The sequence below is a fragment of the Abramis brama genome (genome assembly GCF_963993115.1).
Source record: "Abramis brama genome assembly, chromosome: 11".
Lineage (NCBI taxonomy): Eukaryota > Metazoa > Chordata > Actinopteri > Cypriniformes > Leuciscidae > Abramis > Abramis brama.
Window position 1 is genome coordinate 27,820,425 of NC_139973.1, and position 20,544 is coordinate 27,840,968.

The 20,544-nt window shown below is 37.3% G+C and overlaps 2 long non-coding RNA genes across 4 annotated transcripts; one reads left to right on the forward strand and one right to left on the reverse strand.

Annotated features, from left to right (window-relative positions):
- Window positions 1-1,471: 1,471 nt before the first annotated feature.
- LOC311092570 lies at window positions 1,472-20,100 on the reverse strand. Its single transcript, XR_014608267.1, has 7 exons — window positions 19,614-20,100; window positions 19,401-19,506; window positions 19,217-19,301; window positions 13,778-13,843; window positions 13,549-13,616; window positions 13,018-13,056; window positions 1,472-1,990 (listed from the first exon to the last, which is right to left on the reverse strand). It is a non-coding gene; the product is annotated as an uncharacterized lncRNA (long non-coding RNA).
- On the forward strand, window positions 13,966-16,174 carry LOC311092884. 3 transcript variants are annotated; one of them, XR_014608324.1, is made up of 4 exons: window positions 13,966-14,448; window positions 14,724-14,811; window positions 15,213-15,305; window positions 15,496-16,174. It is a non-coding gene; the product is annotated as an uncharacterized lncRNA (long non-coding RNA). The 3 variants fall into 3 exon arrangements; XR_014608325.1 differs by having other exon boundaries at window positions 15,213-15,284; XR_014608326.1 differs by lacking the exon at window positions 15,213-15,305.
- Window positions 20,101-20,544: the final 444 nt, after the last annotated feature.

Genomic DNA, 20,544 nt, shown 5'->3' on the forward strand with positions numbered 1-20,544 from the left:
TTATGTAAAATCATGGAACGAATGATCACAGAGAGAATAACGTATTTCCTAGAAAGTAAAGCTCTTTTATTTCCATATCAGAGTGGGTTTCGTAAGGGTCGTAACACAATGGACTCTGTGTTATGTCTAGAGTCAGACATTAGGAAAGCACAGACCAATAAAGAAGTAGTTATAGCTGTCTTCTTTAATGTGGAAAAAGCATATGATATGCTCTGGAAAGAAGGATTATTGATAAAGCTAAAATCATTAGGAATTGGTGGTAGAACATATCATTGGATTATGGACTTTTTATTTGACAGGAAAATATAAGTAAGGGTAGGTAAAGAATATTCCAAAGTATATTCAGCAGAGAATGGAACTCCACAAGGTAGTGTGTGTAGTCCGATATTATTCAACATTATGATTAATGACATTTTCACTCAGGTTGAACATAATGTAGGAAAATCTTTGTATGCAGATGACGGGGCTTTGTGGATTAGAGGCCGAAATATATCATGTGAATAAAAAAATACAAGCTGCAATAGTAGAGGTGGAAAAATGGACAAATAAATGGGGATTTAAATTATCTGTAACAAAAACACAAGTCATTTGCTTCTCAAGGCGGCATAAAATATTACCCCTTTCTTTAAAACTTTATGGGCCTCTCAAGCTGTTGGGTTTCTTGGGGTTTGGTTTGATGTAAAACTGACATGGAAAGTTCATCTGGATAAAATGAACGACAAAAGTAAAAAGGTCATCAACATACTTCGTTGTTTATCAGGACGGGAATGGGGAGCAAGTAGATCATCTCTGCAAAATATATACTGGGCACTCATGAGATCTGTTTTTGATTATGGAAGTATAGCTTACATGTCAGCAGCAGAATCAAACCTCAAGAGATTAGATGTTTTGCAAGCTCAGGCTCTGAGAATCTGCAGTGGATCATTTAAAACATCTCCGGTATCATCGATGCACACTGTAAAAAAATATTTTGTTGACTTAACTTATCTTTTTGCATGGATTTTTTTGAGTTTTACTAACTTATTTATAAAAGTGTACCTGACAAATTTGGAAAAGTTTACCTGACAAGTTATAAAGTACAATGAACTGATTTAATTTAGTTAAGTAAACTTTGAATTTAAGTTCAGCCAACTAAAGTTAAGTTTTCTAAACTACATCCAATAAGTTCAGTCAACTAAAGTTAAGTTTTCTAAACTACATCCAATAAGTTCAGTCAACTAAAGTTAAGTTTTCTAAACTACACCCAATAAGTTCAGCAAACTAAAGATTAGTTTTCTAAACTACACCCAATAAGTTCAGCCAACTAAAGTGGTGTTTTGAAAACTGCAGCAGTACCAAATAATGAATTACTACTAGAACATTAATTTGTAAAATACATTTGATTTAAAAAAATATGTAAAATTAACGATCACTGATACAATTTACAATAAGTTAATTAGTTAAGTCACCTTTATTTATATAGCACTTTTTACAATACAGATTGTATCAAAGCAGCACAGTGATAACATGAAAATAATACAACAAAGTTTGTTTCTAGGAGAAAATTGCGTCATCTTTCACCTTAAGTAAGGCAGATCAATAATATTGTTGAATATTAAATGTCCCCAACTAAGCAAGCCAAAAGCCAAGGCAACAGTGGCAAGGAACCAAAACTCCATCAGGTGACAGAACCCAGGCTCAGTCGGGGGCCAGTTCTCCTCTGGCTAACGAGCGAACAGTGTATGATTATGATCCAGGCAGCGTTACAGGTCAGAAGTCAGATTGGATCAGAACATTCAGAATATTATCCAGTTTCATCTGGTTGGAAGTCGGAGTCATCACGCCGGTATGTAGACAAGTTTGTTGAGGATCAGTGCTGATGGCTGTCGTGTTGATGAGGCCTTCACAGGGCTGATGAGGCTGGCACTTCAGGGATGTGTCGTGGATGAGTCCAGGCGCAGGTCCACCACCTGATCTGGATACGGCCCGGATCCGGCTGACTTTAGTAAACCTTGGAATAAACAAAAAGACTAACATTAGCGTAAATGCCATTCTTCTTATGATGTAACAAGTACATCAGGTGTTATATACAATACAATTTTTTTTTGCAATAAACTGCAATGAAATTGCAGAAAACAACCTCATGGAAAGGTGTTTTACACCTGTCTCAATGCATGTCTTGTGGATTAATCTGTTATATTAAACAAGATCAACCAACAGCATTCAATATAGAAACATCCTTTGTTACAAAAGATACCATTTAAACATTGTTTAACACATTAAAGACCTATGAATTGGCTTAAATGCCATTTTAATATCAACTAAGTTACCAATTATTTATGCTCTCAAGCTTCAACAAATTCATCAATTAAACTAAACACTCTAAAATGCCACTCCCACAACATACCAACAAATGAAACATCTTGTTCACAACATTCCTTTCAAAAAGAAACTATGAAAAGCATTAAAGGTGTTGTTCCAACCCTGTAAGACTTTCGTTCATCTTCGGAACACAAATTAAGATATTTTTGATGAAATCTGAGAGCTGGCTCACTCCTTCATAGACTGCTGGGTAATCGATATCTGCCAGCCCAGAAAAATTAGTAAAAACATTGTTACAATAGTCCAAGTGACTACAGTGGCTCAACCTTAAGTTTATCAAGCAACGAGAATACTTTTTCGTAAAAAAAAAAGACTTTTTTCAACTATTCTTTTTCTTCTGTGTGGGCCTCAAAATGAGTTCACGAGAGCGCCACAACGCATGTGCGAGAACTGAGAAGATGACGTTCGCGATCATTTTATGGGAAAGTGTGAAAGGTAAGCCATTCATTTTGCGGCACTGGTAAGGCACTTTTACGTTTTCTTCTTGGTTTCTCACGATTCGGACATCCAGGAAATGCACACTTTAGAACCATTTTAAACACTACATTGAGACCCTCTTCAGTTCTCGCGCATGCGTCATTGCGCTCTCGTAAACTCACGTCAGAGGCCCACATGGAAGAAAATGAAGAGTTGAATAAAGTTGTTATTTTTGTTTGTTTTTTTGCGCACAAAAAGTATTCTCATCACTTGATAAACTTAAAGGAGAACTCTGGGCAATTTTTAAGTTAATCTTGATCGTTATACCTTTGTGAGTACTGTCTATATATATATATATATATATATAAAAATAAATAAAAAAACGGATTGGTGCTTTCAACACGGAGCTGCTATAGCTAATGCCCAGAGCTCCCACTCAGCTAAAATGGCAGTTATGGGGGCATAACTAGCTAGCTCTAGTCTCGCGCTGAAGTTCGGAACGGCACAAGCGCGAACCATTTCTTCTTCACTTGTGAACAACTCCGATCATCACTCTTCACACACTACGCTCCTCCCACCTGCACACTGCTATTTACCTTTTTCCGGCTACAACCGAGTTCCCACGGGACTTCAGCGCGAGACTACAGCTAGCTGTCTAAAACACTATTTAGTAGGGATGTCCCGATCCGATCACGTGATCGGAAATCGGGCCCGATCACGTGTTTTCAGACTCGATCGGAATCGGACGTTACCTCCCGATCAGGACTCGGATATATATGTATATATATTCTCATTATTTTTTAACACATCTATAGTTATGCGGTGGCACAGAGTTACGCCGGTTTCACACTGCACGCGTTAGCAGAGCGTAAGCAGCGCAGGAGCAGTGCGTATGGTGAGCAGGAGCAGGACACGCGCGTTTTGCTTTCACACTGGCAGCGTTTGTCACGCGCGGCTGAACCGCGGGTTGTGTAGGCTACAGACAGAGTACTCTATAATGGATAAGTTGGCATTGCTTTTTTTCGTTTTCAAATACATTTAAGAAAAAAGACTTGTCAAGAAGCTTATTTTATTAATAATTTCATATAACTTTTGGTTCATCTTTGTTTTTATTGTTCTGGCAACAAGTTTGTTTTTGGACATTTGTTTTCTTTTTAAATTGCTGTTGGTCATTTCATTGACTGTTTAAAACACAATAGATATCATCAATGCACTTTTTGGATAAAACTGCGGTGTATTATGGCCATGATCAATGTATTGTCACTTTAATTCAGCAAAAGCGGCGCAGCAAAAATAGACTCGGCGCCGAAACGATCGCGGCACTTCTGCTCTGCTACGCACTGCCGCGCCACCTCTGCGCGCGGTGTGAATGCTCTAAAGCCTGGTTTAATCTGTTAACATGGGCGCGAAAAAAATACGCACTGCACGCTCTGCTAACAGTGCAGTGTGAAACCGGCGTAAGAGTTAGGAGTGCAGTTCCTAAAAGCACATTACTGGCTTTGCAAACACTGTAGCACTTTTATTTTTTATTTGTTTACATGCCTGCCGGGTATTTTAAGTTGAGGTGCTATTTGTTTATATATTAGACTTTTTTTATATTTACTGTTGCACTAAAGTCCAAAAGTGAAGAATTTATGTATTACTTGATTGTTCAAGCTACCTCACAGAAGTGCTCTGTTTGTTAACAGAGTTGTTGAATGTTAAAATAAGGTGAATTAAATAAAAAATAAGGAACATCCTGGATCTGTTTTTTCGCTCTTCTTTATTCTTTTTTTATGTATTAAGTATCGGATCGGGACTCGGTATCGGCAGATACTCAAAATCAAATGACTCGGACTCGGACTCGAGGGCAAAAAAACCTGATCGGGACATCCCTACTATTTAGGTGAATTTAAACAATGGCTAAGTTGCCAAACGCATCTTGTTGTCATGTAAGGGCTCTGTTCATGTTGGACAGACATTTTAATTGCATTTTGTGTCTGTTAAGAGGCACAAAGACACTCTTTATGTATATGCCCCCATAACTGCCGTTTTAGCTGAGTGGGAGCTCTGGGCATTAGCTATAGCAGCTCCGTGTTGAAAGCACCAATCCGGTTCGTTTTTTTTTTTCTATAGACAGTACTCACAAAGGTATAACGATCATGATTAACTTAAAAATTGCCTGGAGTTCTCCTTTAAGGTTGAGCCACTGTAGTCACTTGGACTATTTTAACAATGTTTGTACTAACTTTTTCTGGACCAGCAGAATGAAATTGCCTAGAAGCCTATGGAGGAGTGAGACAGCTCACAGATTCACAGAAGTCTTACCCCGGATTTTCACCAACTGCGGAACGGCTGCGGATCGGCTCCGCTGCGTGTAGGCTCTGTGCTCCGTCATACATCAATACCCACCAGGTCCGATTTGTTGCAGAACGGCTGCGGCCATGACTGACAGCTGAGGTCACAAGGACCCACGAGATCTCGCAAATTCACGTATGATCGCTAGGGCTGTGTATCACCAACAATGTCACGATACGATACGCATCACGATACTAAAGCCAAGATACGATACGCATCACGATACTAAAGCCAAGATACGATACGTATCACGATATGGATCAATTTGGAATTTCAGAGTTTAGTGACAGTAATATATGTTTATTGTATAACCAGTGTTATAACAGTTGTGATCACTGAAAAACTATTTAGTTTTTGTCATAAAAAATGAAGAGTTAAATGAAATAAAAAACTTAAATTGGCTCTTCCTTTAGTAGCACAAATAAATACAATAGAATAAAGATAGCCTACCAATAAAGAGAAAACTTTTTGAATAGGTCTAGCACTAGTATTCAGAAATAGGCTACTAGAAACTGAATAAAGTAATCAAATGCAAAATAACACTGGGTAGTATTTTAGTCCAGACTAAATTAAATACATAGGCTATTAATCCAAATTCTTCAAATTACAACTATCTTTTGTTGTTTTGACAACAATATTAATGACAGACACATTATGGCTTCTGTCGCTTTAAGACCTAGTGCACGGATCCTGATTTCATTATACTGTCCCATCATGCGTTTTATGCTGAAGACATAACCGACTGTGCTTAGAGCAGTGGTTCTCAAACTTTTTTGGTCGCGCCCCCCTTTAAACCTTTAAAAAAATCTGGGCCCCCCCTCCCAAAAAAATTAAATAATATATATATATATACATATATATATATATATATATATATATAAGCGGAAAGTTTTTTTACAATGAAATATGTGCAATGATAAACTTACAAGTGATTTAGGAAATTATTGAAGGCCTGCTTTCTGTATTTCTCCTTGAAAAATAAAAAATAAAAAATTACAAAATAAAATAAAAACGTGCAATGAAAAACAGGAATAGTTTTAATTTGTCATGTCACTGAATCAACAGTAAGAGAGAATAATAAACCAGAACTTTAACTTTTAATTTATAATTAAAAGTTAATATATAGCAGCTTTGGAGAGTGCCTCACGAGCTCAGCTTCTGGTTGGTCTTCTCACCAGAGCGCGCACAGCAGCGGAGTGCCACAATAGCAGCTTGTGATTCGGTCCGCTGAAGAGGTTTTTTTCTTTGGCGAGCAACTTCTAGGTTGGGCTTGTTCCAACGGTCTGAAGAAGAACGATTCAGTGTAATTGCCGTTCGTTGCCGATTTATAAAAGAAAAGAACGATTCAGTGTAATTGCCGTTCGTTGCCGATTTATAAAAGAAGAGCGCTATCACTACCGCTTTCACGCACTTGAACGCCGTAGTAACGTAACGGCTGTATTTTTTTTATTTATTTTTTGCAGATCTCCCGCGCCCCCCCTGGGGGGCGCGCCCCACACTTTGAGAACCACTGGCTTAGAGGATACTCAACAAGACCGAAATGTTTGACATAATTTTGCGTGTTTTTGTTTGTTAAAGTGATATAATCCGCGAAAAATAACTTTTGTTACTCGCGAGCTGTTTGTGAGCGCGTCGAGTATAAACGCCTCATCCCTTTTGGGAGGTGCGCGTGCAGGCAGCGGAGACTCGCGCTGCGGAGCCAGGCAAAAGTACAAACAAGGCTTCACGCTCTTTGTGAAATTGCGTCTCGCAGAAAGTTTTAAAATGACTGATCTGATTGTATAGTCTGTGTGGATTAATTTACTCATACAATCTACATGCTAAAGTGCAGGAATGATTAAAATTATGCGCAATAGTCGCGCCGAAATTCGAGCCCTGAATTGGCTACATCAGGCATGAAAACAGGTCAGGGGTAAAAAAGGTGGGAAGGATGCGGCATATACCGCATCCCCAAAAAAACAAATAAATAAATAAATACATAAATAAATAAATAAATGTATAAATAAATAAATAAATAAATAAGTACAAAATTCTCATTTATTAATAGAATTTAACTATACCCCACAGTGATGAACCCCCCCCCCCCCACACACACACCTCTGCCACTCTAGGGGGGTTCGGGGGCATGCTCCCCCATAAGAAAATTTTGTGCTTTTTAATGTTAAATTCATCAATCTGGTGCAAATTAAACAAAGAAAAATTCAAAACTCTTTTAGTTACAGTGTCTGTCTACTAGGGGTGTGCAAAGCAGCCGGTATTTGTATCTGTATTTGTATTTGTTGAGGGGGGAAAAGTATTTGTATTTGTATTTGTATTTGTATTCGAGTAAAATTCAAAATAGGTGTAAAAATCCATTTTTTTTGCGTTACACTTCTAATTTACGTTATAGTGTAAGTATTCTTTAATTATATCCATTATAATAATGGATATGCAATATTGGTTGATGTTTTTCCTTAAATCCAGCAATGAACATGTAACAAGGAACGTCATTGAAAAGAAAATAACATAACAGCCATTACCAACGTTAACGTTACTCTGTCAACAGCCTATTGTCTAAATTACCGAGCTAACAAAGCTACTAGTGTTGTCACGGTACCAAAATTTCAGTATTCGGTACCAATACCAGTGAAAATCCACGGTTCTCGGTACCAATTTCGGTACCAAAGCTTAATTTAGATTAAATTTACATATATTAAAGTGTATATCACGGCTACAAAGATGGAAACTGTAGTATTAAAAACACTTTACAATAAGATTCAATTTGTTAGATAACATTAGATAAAATGACCTAACAATAAACAATATTTATATAGGCCTACTGTCACAATTATTCTCCTTGGGGTTCATTTAAAAATACATTTTTAAAATCAAAAGTTAACATTATTTATGTTAACATTATTTAATGCACAATGACTGAATTGAACAAACATGACCAATCAAGTGTTTTTATTAAATAACATTCACAAACATTAATTAATGTTGTACAAATATATTGTTCCCTCAATGTGTTGATGTTAGATGCGCATTAAGTAATATTAATGAATGGTATCTTATTGTAGTGTTACCAAATACAGGAGATAAAACGTGTTTTATTTGACTTGGCTGTACTTTTATTTAATCCAAAACTGCATTCATATTTAATTTTAAAAGGGCTTTTTAAACCTGCTAAGAGTTATCCAGCCAAGAATAAGCCTAGAACAGCTTTTCTGATGGACTGATATTAATGACATGATGACGGCTTTTTATTTCATTTCTCATCTCCATAAATATATCTAAAGCTAATGCAAGGGCTAGAAATCAATTAATTCTTTGCTGATACTTCCTCGTCATCATGAAGAGTGCAGTTCGCACCGCGTCTGTCGTTGCTATGCAACCAACATAGGCGCCTGGAAAAACGAGCGCGCCGTTCGCTTCTATTATTATAAGCGCGCTGTCGCGCGCCTACATTTGAAATCTGCACGCGCAAAAAACGCGCTATGTGAACGACCCCTTATGGCAACGTGACATTAGCCTACTCCAAAATATTTCCGTGTCATTTCCTCCTTTCTTATCAACAAGTGGATTTACAGCCGGAGGAAACGCAGCTTTTTGATATAAAGTTTTTCTTGTTCCCGAATACAAATATTTTTTTAAGTATTTGTTCGAAATAAGTATTCGTAAAAAACACATTATTTGTGCCTTTCCGAATACCGTATTCGGGTTCGGCTCCACCCCTACTGTCTACATTACTACTACAATAATAGTTATAATATTAATCCCATGATAGTAATAGCCATATATTGTAAAAGAAATGCACTGAAAAATAAAGGAAACTTTCATAATTAGTTTTGTACTAATTTCTATACTTGAAAGAGTATATTTCTATACTTCACATTAAAGATTTGATTGGGCTAGCCCAGTGTCAATCAAGAAAAGAACCAATGGGCCGCTGATCTACGTGTTTCATCGGGTGTCAGAGAAAAAAAACTATTTACTACTACTATTTATCACGCATTAAAAATGCCCCAAACCAGTCGTCTGTATGATAATCTGAAACAAGGACTGGTGAGCCGTTGTCCTGCTTCACTTCACAGATGCTGAGTGAAAGGAGAATTATAGAATGAAAGGATACTCATTTATATGACGTTATTCATCAGGAGAACAGCTCGTTCAGCGCGTCATACGTCGTCCTTTCAGTTTCGGTTTTCAATCGATCAAGTTTTTTCACGTTCTCTCGATAAACCACCCCTTTCAATCCGATCGAAATTATTTGTAATAGAGCTGACACTTTGAGTTTTTAACGGGTTATGTTAAAGCCCTACTTGTTATTAATGTTTTTATGAAATATCTCTAGTGAATGCATCATATCACCGTATTATTTATCGCCATGCGAGCCACAAATTAAAGCTTGGCGAGCCACATGAGGCTCGCGAGCCGCGCAATGAATAACACTGCACTGTTCCTGCTCGCTCAGCGCTCACGGCGCCCGCGCCCGCTCGCGATATTATCTCGCCCACTTCTATGTCAAAATTTAAAATAATGACATTGGCAACATCGCTGTCTGTATCTGACAGGACAGTTAACATTGTAAGCTAACTTACCTCAGGCTTGCTTTCCGACGTGCGGTACTTTGTTCGGCAGTGTGTCCAGTTGTCAGACTCGCGGTGTAAAAGACTTTGAAAACATTTCTGCCCTAACGTTACTTGACTCGTATTGGCTGTCATGTTTCGGCATTAGGAATGATGATTGTTTTTTAAAGCTGCGAAGTTTATGGTAACTTTATAGGGGATAAATGCTGGCAAATGCTGGCCTCGGCCTCGACCCCCCCCCACCCATAAATATTTTCTCATCGGATCTGCACAAATCACGTAGGTGACCCTTTTAGGTTTTAAAACGGCGAATTTCGCCGAAAGGTGAGGAGTTTTCATGCCTGCTACATAAGCACAACAGTATCGATACGGCAGCTGCTGTATCGATACGCGCATCGTCAGGAGTTCATGACGATGTATCGTTGTATCGATATTCTGAGCACAGCCCTAATGATCGCGTGATATAAGTGCTGAATTGCTGCGGAGCTCTCTGGCATCCAACAAAAATAGAAGCTTTGCGTATCTGCTCCGGAGGGCTGCAGATCGCCGGAGTCGGAACGCAGCCGTTCCGCAGTAAGTGAAAATACACACATTGACTTTAATGGAAACCTATTGACTCCACCGCCGTTCCGGAGCGGATCCGCAGCCGTTCCGCAGTTGGTGGAAATGAGGGGTTACGGGGTTGGAACAACATGAGGGTGATTAACCCTCTGGGGTCTGGGCTGTTTTTGGGGCCCTTGAGATGTTCTGACATGCCCTGACATTTGTGCTTTTTTCAGTTGCTTATAAACATATTAATGGCAAAGGTGTAAATTCACTCTATATAGCACAAACAGGGCTACAATAATATGTGAGCCACGTGTATGTACATGTTTTCATTTTTGAGAGAATAATGTTTATGCATGGATATTGAAAAAACTAAAAACTAAAATTTCTGAAATAAGGCCACAAAACACATAGTAAATATGTGTCAATAAGACTTTTGACTAATGGATGTCCTCGCCTAGAATTTTTTCTTCAAAATTATGTGAAAATAGTCTTGCTTTATCGTTCACATAAAACCATACATTGATTTAAATTGATGTAAAACAGGTTTTGCTTGGAAAGCCAATATGCGAGGGGGGCGTGAACGAGGAGTGGTTTACACCTGAGAAATACAATGTCCCACCCACTCTGCATAATGATGAGCCATTCACTCAGGTGTGAAACTGACTGAGCCACAATGCAAGGACAAAAGATATATTTAGAAGAAGACTTATATTGACCATTTAAGATTTTGCTTACATCTATATCTTGTAAATATGTTTTGCTATTTTATTAAAAAGGTTACAATTACAACAATAATTACAATTTCAACAATATTTCAAGTGTACTCTTTCTTTGTAAAAAAAAAATGATTATAGGCCTACATTTTATCTATGTATTCATTAGTTTGAATTTAGTCAACATTGGAACAGCTAACATCTTAGTTGATGACTTATTTTTGACAAAAATAGTCATTTATATATAGAAATTGCTAAACAAAAGCTTATTTGACGTGGCAGTATACTCTACAGTAAAAACTGTACCCAAATCTAGTCAACAAGATGTTGTCTTTCATATTTCGCCTGACTGTGTAACGTTGTTTTCATGAAATATTAGGGCATATTGTTAATTTGCAGTTTAATACGTTGCTTATACAAATAGCCTACATTTTATTTCAACATATTTCAGTCGATTTTTACTCATCTCAGTATAGCAATACAGTTTGCTAAAACATCATTCATTCACACAGTTCAAGCACCTTATGTTGTGATTGCTAGATATTTACTTTAAATCCAGGAAATTTGTTAATGAAACAATTATTAAAATTAAGATACAATTGATACAAAACGAAATTCGTTTTAAAGAAAGGATTTGTACTTTCTGTTTTGAGGTCTCTGTGAAAGTTTGAAAGTCGTGTAGTGCTTTTTTTTAGAGCGCTCGCGTCCATAATGGAGAACTGTCACGTAATATTGTTTTTTGCCAGCTGTGGTAAACAGCGCGCATCTATGCCGTTCATTCATTCATAAACAGAAACCCGAGAAGGAAAAACTTACTAGTATTCCTCAGCTCGTATTCCTCATTATTCCTCACAGCGCTGCGAGACGTTGTAAACAAGTAATGTTCTGAATAAACTTGTGTTTTGGTTTTCTCGAGCTGATATGGGGGCGTTCACAGGATTGCGCGGATTACCTCAGCCATTTGCGTTTGAATAGCGTGCGCTCTCCGTGGGCGGAGTCACATTACATTTGAATTAGCTCTAATGAGGTCGACTGGAATCGCTCTTTTAATACAGATTTCACAAGATGAGAATATTTGTTTTTTATATAAATTACTTCATTTAAAAGAAGATAATTCAAGCTTCATGCCTGTGTGTCTGTATGCCTGTTTGACTGAGTATTCACTGAGTTATTGCTCATTTTCGGACGCGTTTCAGAATGGACTTTACTGGCAGAACTCGCTTCGTGTTTATTTTTCTTTATTTGGCAAAAAGCACAACACTTTGTTTTTATTGTGAGTATACACAAAAATAATACACATTTAACAGAATCGATTGATGTATGAAACTTGTTTTGTAAAATCAAAGTCAAAAGAGTATTTGGGGTCTCAATTCAACTCATAAGGAAAAAAGCGAGCAGATCACGCCGGCGTGATCTCCGACCTCTGAGGGTTAATTACAGAATTATTTTACAAGAAATGATTAATGCATGACAGAATTTTCATTTTTGGGTGAACTAACCCTTTAATATTTTTGCTTCCAAATGCCTAAAACTTCAGACAACAGGTTTATAAACGATTCACATGATGAATTTAGGAAGATGGTTGAAATGTGTTCTCAAATTACAAGTGACTCAAACACGCATCACTGAAACATGCAGTGTCAATCACAACCATTTCCAATATCAATAAAAACAGTAACATTTAAAATTACAGATATAATAAGTTACTTATTTTACACATATCAATTCAAATTGATAGTTAATTTTAATGATTCCCAAAGATTGCAGTGAAAACTCACCTGTATCTGGTGCTCTGCAACTGAGATGAAGTGACTGAGGTAATAAATCCGGCTGGTGAACAAGCTTTTAGTCAACTTGTCACAACTTAAATTTGTGACAACATCGTGACTAATTCACCCTATTATCAAGATTTCTTAAAACATGAACATAAGCGTGACGACATGGCGCAAGATCCAAACAACGAATAGAAATAATGAAAACATTCAAACCACAGACGTATTAATTGTACATCACCCATATCGATTCAATATGACATTTACTTTTGTAATTCAAAGATTGTGGTCAAAACTTACGTATATCTGGCGCTCTGCAACTGAGTTGAATTGAAGTGACTGAGGTAAAAAAGAAAGAAAAAAAAGACTCATATTAGCTTGTGCAAAAATGGCATTATATGACCCCTTTAAATTTGTGACAACATTGTGAGTAATTCACCCTATTATCAAGATTTCTTAAAACATGAACAAAAGCGCATCGAAATGGCGCGAGGCAAAATCCAAACACTGAATAGTAATAATGAAAACCGTGACATTTCAAACCACAGACTATTACTTGCTATTTATATCACCCATATCGATTCAATTTGACAGTAACATTTTTTTTTAATTCAAAGATTGTGGTGAAGACTCATAATTGTAAATAACAGGTTAGAGTGATATAATAATAAAAATGTAACAATACAAAGCAATTTTGTTAGTTGGACAGCAACAAGAATGGAAATAAAGCAAGTCAAAGTGCTTTCTTGCCGTTTCATTAACTAAATAAAATACAAGATAACTTGGGAAACTAAATGGTATTCAAACAAAAACTCTTTCTGTGTGTGTTACCTGATGGATGACTCTGTTCTTTGAAGAGCAGCAGTATTTGAGAAGAATGGCAGCATTTACCAACTGGCCTGAAAACAATCATATAACTTGCACAGTACATTACATCATAATAAAACTAAGTACATGGTAGATTTCTACACTTACTAGAACATTAAAACAAACAAAAGGAGTGAAATTTACACTGCACTTTAACAAATATGATATATGTTTAAGTACATAGCTAAAACACCTTTTCGGCCTTGTCTGCCTCACATCAATCAAAAGTCAGCTTCATTCAGTGCTGTTTCTGAAGCCTCTGAGGACAGTTGAGAAGAAAGTGTCTACTAATTTGTCAAAGGAGAATACGTTAACAACTCAAGCACACTAGCTAATTAATTAATTCTAACTTCTTAGAAATGTGTGTAGTTATAGTAACATACCACCCAGATAGCACACGTACGTCGGGCCGACGTTGGCCCAACATCGAGCGTCGGCCTTCCTCCCTATAACATCGCAAAGGCGTCGGCCAGGCGTAGGCAGATCTCTTGTCAGTCAGTGCTCTATTTCCCAGCTCCGTTACGTCGGCTTTAGGTCGGCCCACTATACGGGAGGCCGATGCCGCGTTGTGCGCGTGAACTTTCAAGTCCCTTTCAAACACTGGAGCGGCCGCGGCGCAGAGTTGCCATGGAAACGCCGCGGGACCACTGCGACTGGTAAGCAGGAAATCTCCCTCTCTCTCGCTGTTGTTTTCACTGCTTTCAGGTGATATTAATCTCTAATATCACACGGATAATACACACAACTGTTCTTGACACTTCTCTTACTTGTAATTGATACGCTTATGTTGAATAATTACTTTTATAGACATGGTTTTGTGTCTTCGGAAAAAGTCCGTTAGCATCTCAACCGTTTTCAGAAGAGGTAAGTTAGTCTACGTTAAGTTAAGCTAAGTTAAGCTAATGTTAACTCGGTTGAGCTTTTGTTTATGAAAGTTTGGGCTTTTAATCGCCTATTATGTGTATATGAGAGGTTTTTGTAAAGGTTTTACCTGGAAGTGAGCTAATTTATTTTACACAAACGTAAACATAAACGTATAGGCCTAATCGGTGACGTCACTTACATGGAGTGAGGAAATTGGTTGAAACTAGCTCAATGGTAAACAAATATTGATAAAAAAAAATGTTCTGTGATTTCAGCAGCAACAAAATAACCCATAACAGAGGGAAAGCTCCACGACTTCAACATTTCTGAAGAAAGCTGCTGCCGGAGAAGTAGGAAATACAGGTAGGAAATCCAAAACTAAAGAATTAATTATTGATTTTAGGAAACAGAGCCCCCCTCTTCCCCTCACTATCATTGATGGCCAACCTATTGAGATACAAGAATACAAGTACCTTGGCACAATAATTGATAGTAAGCTATGTTTTGAATCACACACTGATGCTGTTTGTGCCAAAGCCCAGCAGCAAATGCATTTTTACCGTAGACAGGAATTTTAACATTGACCCCACTTTGATGAGAATGTTTTATTCTTGTTTTATTGAGTCTGTTTTAACCTTCTGTTTTATCTGCTGGTTTGGTTCCTTGTCTACAAAAAAACAAAAAATCGATTAGAGAGTATTGTTAGGACGTGTAGCAAGATTGCAGGCAATCTTTCCCCCTCTCTCACACATTTACTCCAACAGAGTGGCAAAGAGGGCAGCTGACCCTAGTCATCCTTTGTCCTGCCAGTTCAAGCTACTTCCCTCAGGCCATAGGTACTCCATGCCCAGATGCAGGTCAAATAGATTCAGAAACTCATCTCAGAAAAGCATTTCACTTCTGCTGTAGCTTATATATAATATAGCTTAATATAATATAATATAATATATAATAATATAGCTTAGCTATAGCTTCTTACTTGTAATAAACCTGGCATTATATAATAATATTGTTGGCTCTGTGACAAATGGTTTGTTGTGTTTCTAGATCCTTCAATGTTGATGCCCTGGCCTCCACCGTAGCAGAGTTGGGCGGATCATCATCTCGGATCATCATCTCTAAGGCGCTATGAACCATATGATTAGTAAGTAAAACTTCAAACATACACTAATGTCAAACATACACTAATTGTGTTGGTAAAAAAATTATGTTTTGAAAGAAGTCTCTTATGTTCACCAAGACAGCATTCAAAACAATAATATTGTGAAATAATATAACAAATTTTAAATAACTGTTTTCTATGTGAATATATTGTAAAATGTAATTAATTCCTGTGATCAAAACTGAATTTTCAGCATCACAGCTTCATATGATCCTTCAGAAATCATTCTAATATGATGATTTGACGCTCAAGAAACATTTATGATTATTACCGGCTTTCATTTTCTCAAAGGCGTAGCAGGATACCCAGGGACAATTCCCCATCGTCCAAATGAAACAATTCCCCATCGTAAGTACACTTTGATGGCCTAAGACACGAAACGAGCGGTTTGTGTGAGAAAACGAACAGTATTTATATTGTTGTTACCTCTTGAACAAAGCCGCGTCCAACTGATCTGACGGCGCGGGCGGGTATAGATATATACACTGATGTCGCCTTGGCTACGGTTTCGTTCCAATGAACTGCAATAACGAAGGCGACATCTAGTGTATAGATACCGCTCGTTTCGTGTCTTAGGCCATCAAAGTGTACTTACGATGGGGAATTGTTTCATTTGGACGATGGGGAATTGTTTTAATTTGGACTTTGTGCATGCTCTTTGAGAAAGGATCCATAAACCTGCATGAAATGACTGACAGACAAGAACGGTTGGACCTAAAAATATCAAAATTAAAACTACTGTGGAAAAAAAGACACCTACATCTTGGATGCCCTTCAGGTAAGCTAAAACATACCAAAATTTAATTTCAAAGTGAACTATCCCTTTAAGGTATAACTTAACTAAAGGTATAACATTTATAGGCGTGTTCCCCGAACCATACCTTAGAAAGCTGCTAAAGATATTCCTTCTTACGTGTGACGTTACCCAGTGCTGCCCGTAGCGATGCTGCTGAATCTGCTGATATCGATGGCTCGAGAATCAATTATTCACTCGTGCAGGGGCTGCTTCACTGCGTTATGTGAGAAAGAGGTGTTCTTTATAAAAGAAATTAAGAAATGTACGCGGGTTGGGTGAGAAAAAACACTGACATTATGGATTCGGATGGCAATAAAATCACAGACTTACCCCTGTAAATGTTTAAAATACCATACGAACCCATGAGAAACAGTTAGCATCTACTTACAACTTAACTGAAAGTATGCTTTCACTGGCCTTTGAAAGCACTCCGCGGACGGCGCCGTCTTTTAGAACAACTATTCGCTGTATCGCTGCCATAGTTTGAGCAAACTACCCACCACAATCATTCCCTTTAAATAAACTATTAAACCTATTAAACTATTAAATGGTTTGCCAGCTGATGTACCTTTGATTGTTAGATTTTTAATTATATTATCCAGTGTAATGACCATTCTTAGCTTTAGTCCTAACTGCTTTTTCTCAATATTTTTCACTCTGTTACAGGTTGCCAGGAAGAATCCTTCTCTACATTGTTGCTGAGGAACCCTTTTGATCCCTTTTCTCCTCGAGTTCTTTCTGGTGTCATTAAAATGTCTTAACTTGAATTGTGTCTGTTCATTATACTAGAGACAGTTATTGATATTTTTCAATGTCAGTAGAGCCTACTTTTTTCATATTGGATAGTCAAGTAACTCCAGGGCTGTATATATGTTCATAGACATTGAGGGGGACAAGTCCTACACTGCAAAAAAATGCTTTTCTTACTTAGTATTTTTGTGTTGTTTCCAGTCCAAATATCTAAAAATTCTTAAATCAAGAAGCATTTACTAGAGAAGTAAAATGACATAAGAAATTCTATTTTGTTTTCAGATAAACAGAAAGTAATTTAAGTAATTTTTGCTTAAAACAATCTAAATTATTTGCCAGTGGGGTATGAAAAATAATCTTTATTCTATTGGAAAACAAGATTATTTTTCTTACCCCACTGGCAGATAATTTAGCTTTAGAAACAACACAAAAATACTAAGTAAGAAAAACATTTTTTGCAGTGTATAATTATACGTCAATAATAACAATAGTATGTCAATAGTTAGAAATGGCCAAACTGGAAATTCAATATTGGAAATTCTTGCTCTGCTCTGTTTTTAGGATGGCAAAAAGGTTTAAAAGTTACATTTTAGGCTGGTCTACCTTACAGCGACCATCCAAATAGATAGCCAATCAAATCATAGAAGGCGGTGTTTACTGTTCACAGAAGCAGACAGTGTTGCCAACTTAGCGCCTTTGTCGCTATTTTTAGCGACTTTTCAGACCCCCTTAGCGACATTTTTTCAAAAAAGCGACTAGCGACAAATCTAGCTACTTTTTGGACAAACCTCAGTAACCTTTAAATGTTGCCAGCATGAGTCCTGCGAGCGCGAGTTTTGCTTTCTCCCTGCCGTCACACACCTCTGTCTGCGTCTACCCTGTTCAGTGAATGGCTGAGAGAGGAGCAGCAGCACGGCAGCTTACAGACGTGAATGATCAGTGTTGTTTCACGGACTTATCACTTTGTTTCATATTTAAAGAATTTAGTTTGACCATTTTATTTTCCTTTCTTTTCTTGTGCTTATCACTTGCATACTCACTATAACAGTGCTTTAGTTCACCCAGTTCCCAAACTCTCTCAATTCAGATAATTTTACACATATAAAAAATAGTAATTCAATAGCTACTCATCTGACAAAAAAATATAGTAAATTAGAACAGCTTTATTGGACATTCGGCTATATTATATTATTATGTTATACTAAAATACAGTATGTGAGCATGATTTTAATGAGAAAAAACATTAAGCAGGCAGAACGCAAGTACGCCGCGATGACGTCATGAATATGCTAATTGACGTATGACGTCATCTAGCGACATTTAGCGACTTTTAGGGGAGGCGTTAGCTACTTTCCTTTGAAAATAGTTGGCAACACTGGAAGCAGAGCATGTATTCCAGCAGTTTAACGTTGAAAGAGTGCGAGGTAAGATGGAAGTGTAAAACTACTCCACTTTTTTTCTTGAATATGGCCATTAAGAGGGATGAAAGTTGCATGTGTTCAGTATCAAAGCTATTTTATCAATTTAAGTCTCGGGGCAATGTTGACTACAGTTTATGTGCTGCTGAGTGAGTGTTGCAGCGCGATCTCCGCTCTGTATGTGTGTGTGTGCGTGTGCGTGCATGCGTGTGTTCGTAAGTGCGTGCGTCAATGAAAGCAGCGCATGGTGTCTAATGTAAGGAGTAGCCCGAAAGGTCCGACCTATATAAATAAAGGTCCTATAAAACCCATGCAGAGCTGCCAAAAGATTTACAGCTTTGCATCGTTCAAACATCGGCCGGAGATCATTTGCGATCAAAGGCCGACGTCGAGGCGACATATTGCCGATGAGCAAACGATCTCTGAGCGACATCGTGCCGATGGAACTTTGTGCATCGGGCCAACGTCGGCCCGACGTACGTGTGCTATCTGGGCAGTTAGCAGTTACCTAACTAACGTTAACTTAGCTAAGATAGCTAGACTTATATTACAACATAAACACACTCAATTTAAATCAACAACACCAAATCTTATGTTTTGGTAAATACTCTATTTAAAAAGGTTTTATGAATTTGCACTTACCCTCGTCTGATATAGGCTAACGTTAAACGTCTGAAAACACTGGACGATGTCAGCGCACGCAGTAACGTTAACTGAAGGCAGTGGGCTAGAAAATACGGTTCAGATAAAATATGGCATTGAAAAATTTTGCCGTTGTTTTATGGTAAACATGTTATTTACAATGATTTTATGAATTCAAACTTACCTTCGCCTGATGTAAGTTAAATCTCACAGAAAATACCGGACGTTATCAGCGCGCAAGATTTGAATGGAGCAGGAGCGGGAATTAACGGCTCGAAAACAATGTCGGTCTAGAAAATATAGTAAAAAAAAAAAAAAAGTTAGAACATTGAACAAATGTTGACGTTATGTTCTGGCAAACATGTTATTTAAAATAGTTTTATGAATTCACACTTACCATACGTTATTTTCTCAGCCTCAGAAAATACCAGACGCACTCTGCACGCGCAAGAACTGCAGTGAGTCAGCGGGGGAGGGGGAGAAGAGGCTCGAGAGAGTCGGTTCAAAAAAAGATTCCATTTACAGGCGTCAGGAATTTAAAGTCTTGTATGATTCAGTTCCAGATGCGAGGCCTGAAATGTCCGTAGGCTACGTGATGGACGGGCCGGCTCCGTTTTAACCCCGAAATTACTGTTTTTATGCAGTGTCAGTGCCTCTGGCCTGCTGCCTGCATCAGCAAATTCACGATTAACAAAAAAACTACTGCCTTATGCATCGACCAATCAGCGTGTTGTCAAGGCAGAATTTCAGGCACAATCATATTATACAGACACATAGGGATTCATTTAAATTACTTGACATTTTGAGTGCATAACACTTAAAATCTTAATCTGAAAGATTTTTGCTGCCAAATGAGTACATTAAAATCAAATGTTTAATTTTTTATGCAAAAACTTGCTATTGTAAGTAATGTTAAGTTATGATAACTTGATTTCTTTATTAACGACAACATTGGGGTTTACAGTGTAATGTTTTTAATGTACACACTAATAAAATTGAAGTTTAGGTTTTTATGCAGTCTACCAGACAGCAAGATATATAGATAAATTAAGTTTAGTTTACTAAGTTTAGTTTACAAAGTAAATTTACTTCTAATAAAGCATTAGAGTATAATTGAAGTAAAACCAGCAGAAAATTTAGTGCAGTTGTTTCAACTTACATTTATAAGTTAAAATAACAATTATACTTGTTAATTCAACAGAAAATCTAGTGCAGTTGTTTAAACATACATTTTTGAGTTAAAATAACAATTTAAGTTGTTCATTCAACTTTCAGTCTAGTTGAGGATTTTTTACAGTGCAGGTGGAAATGGGAGAAATGCCTTTAAG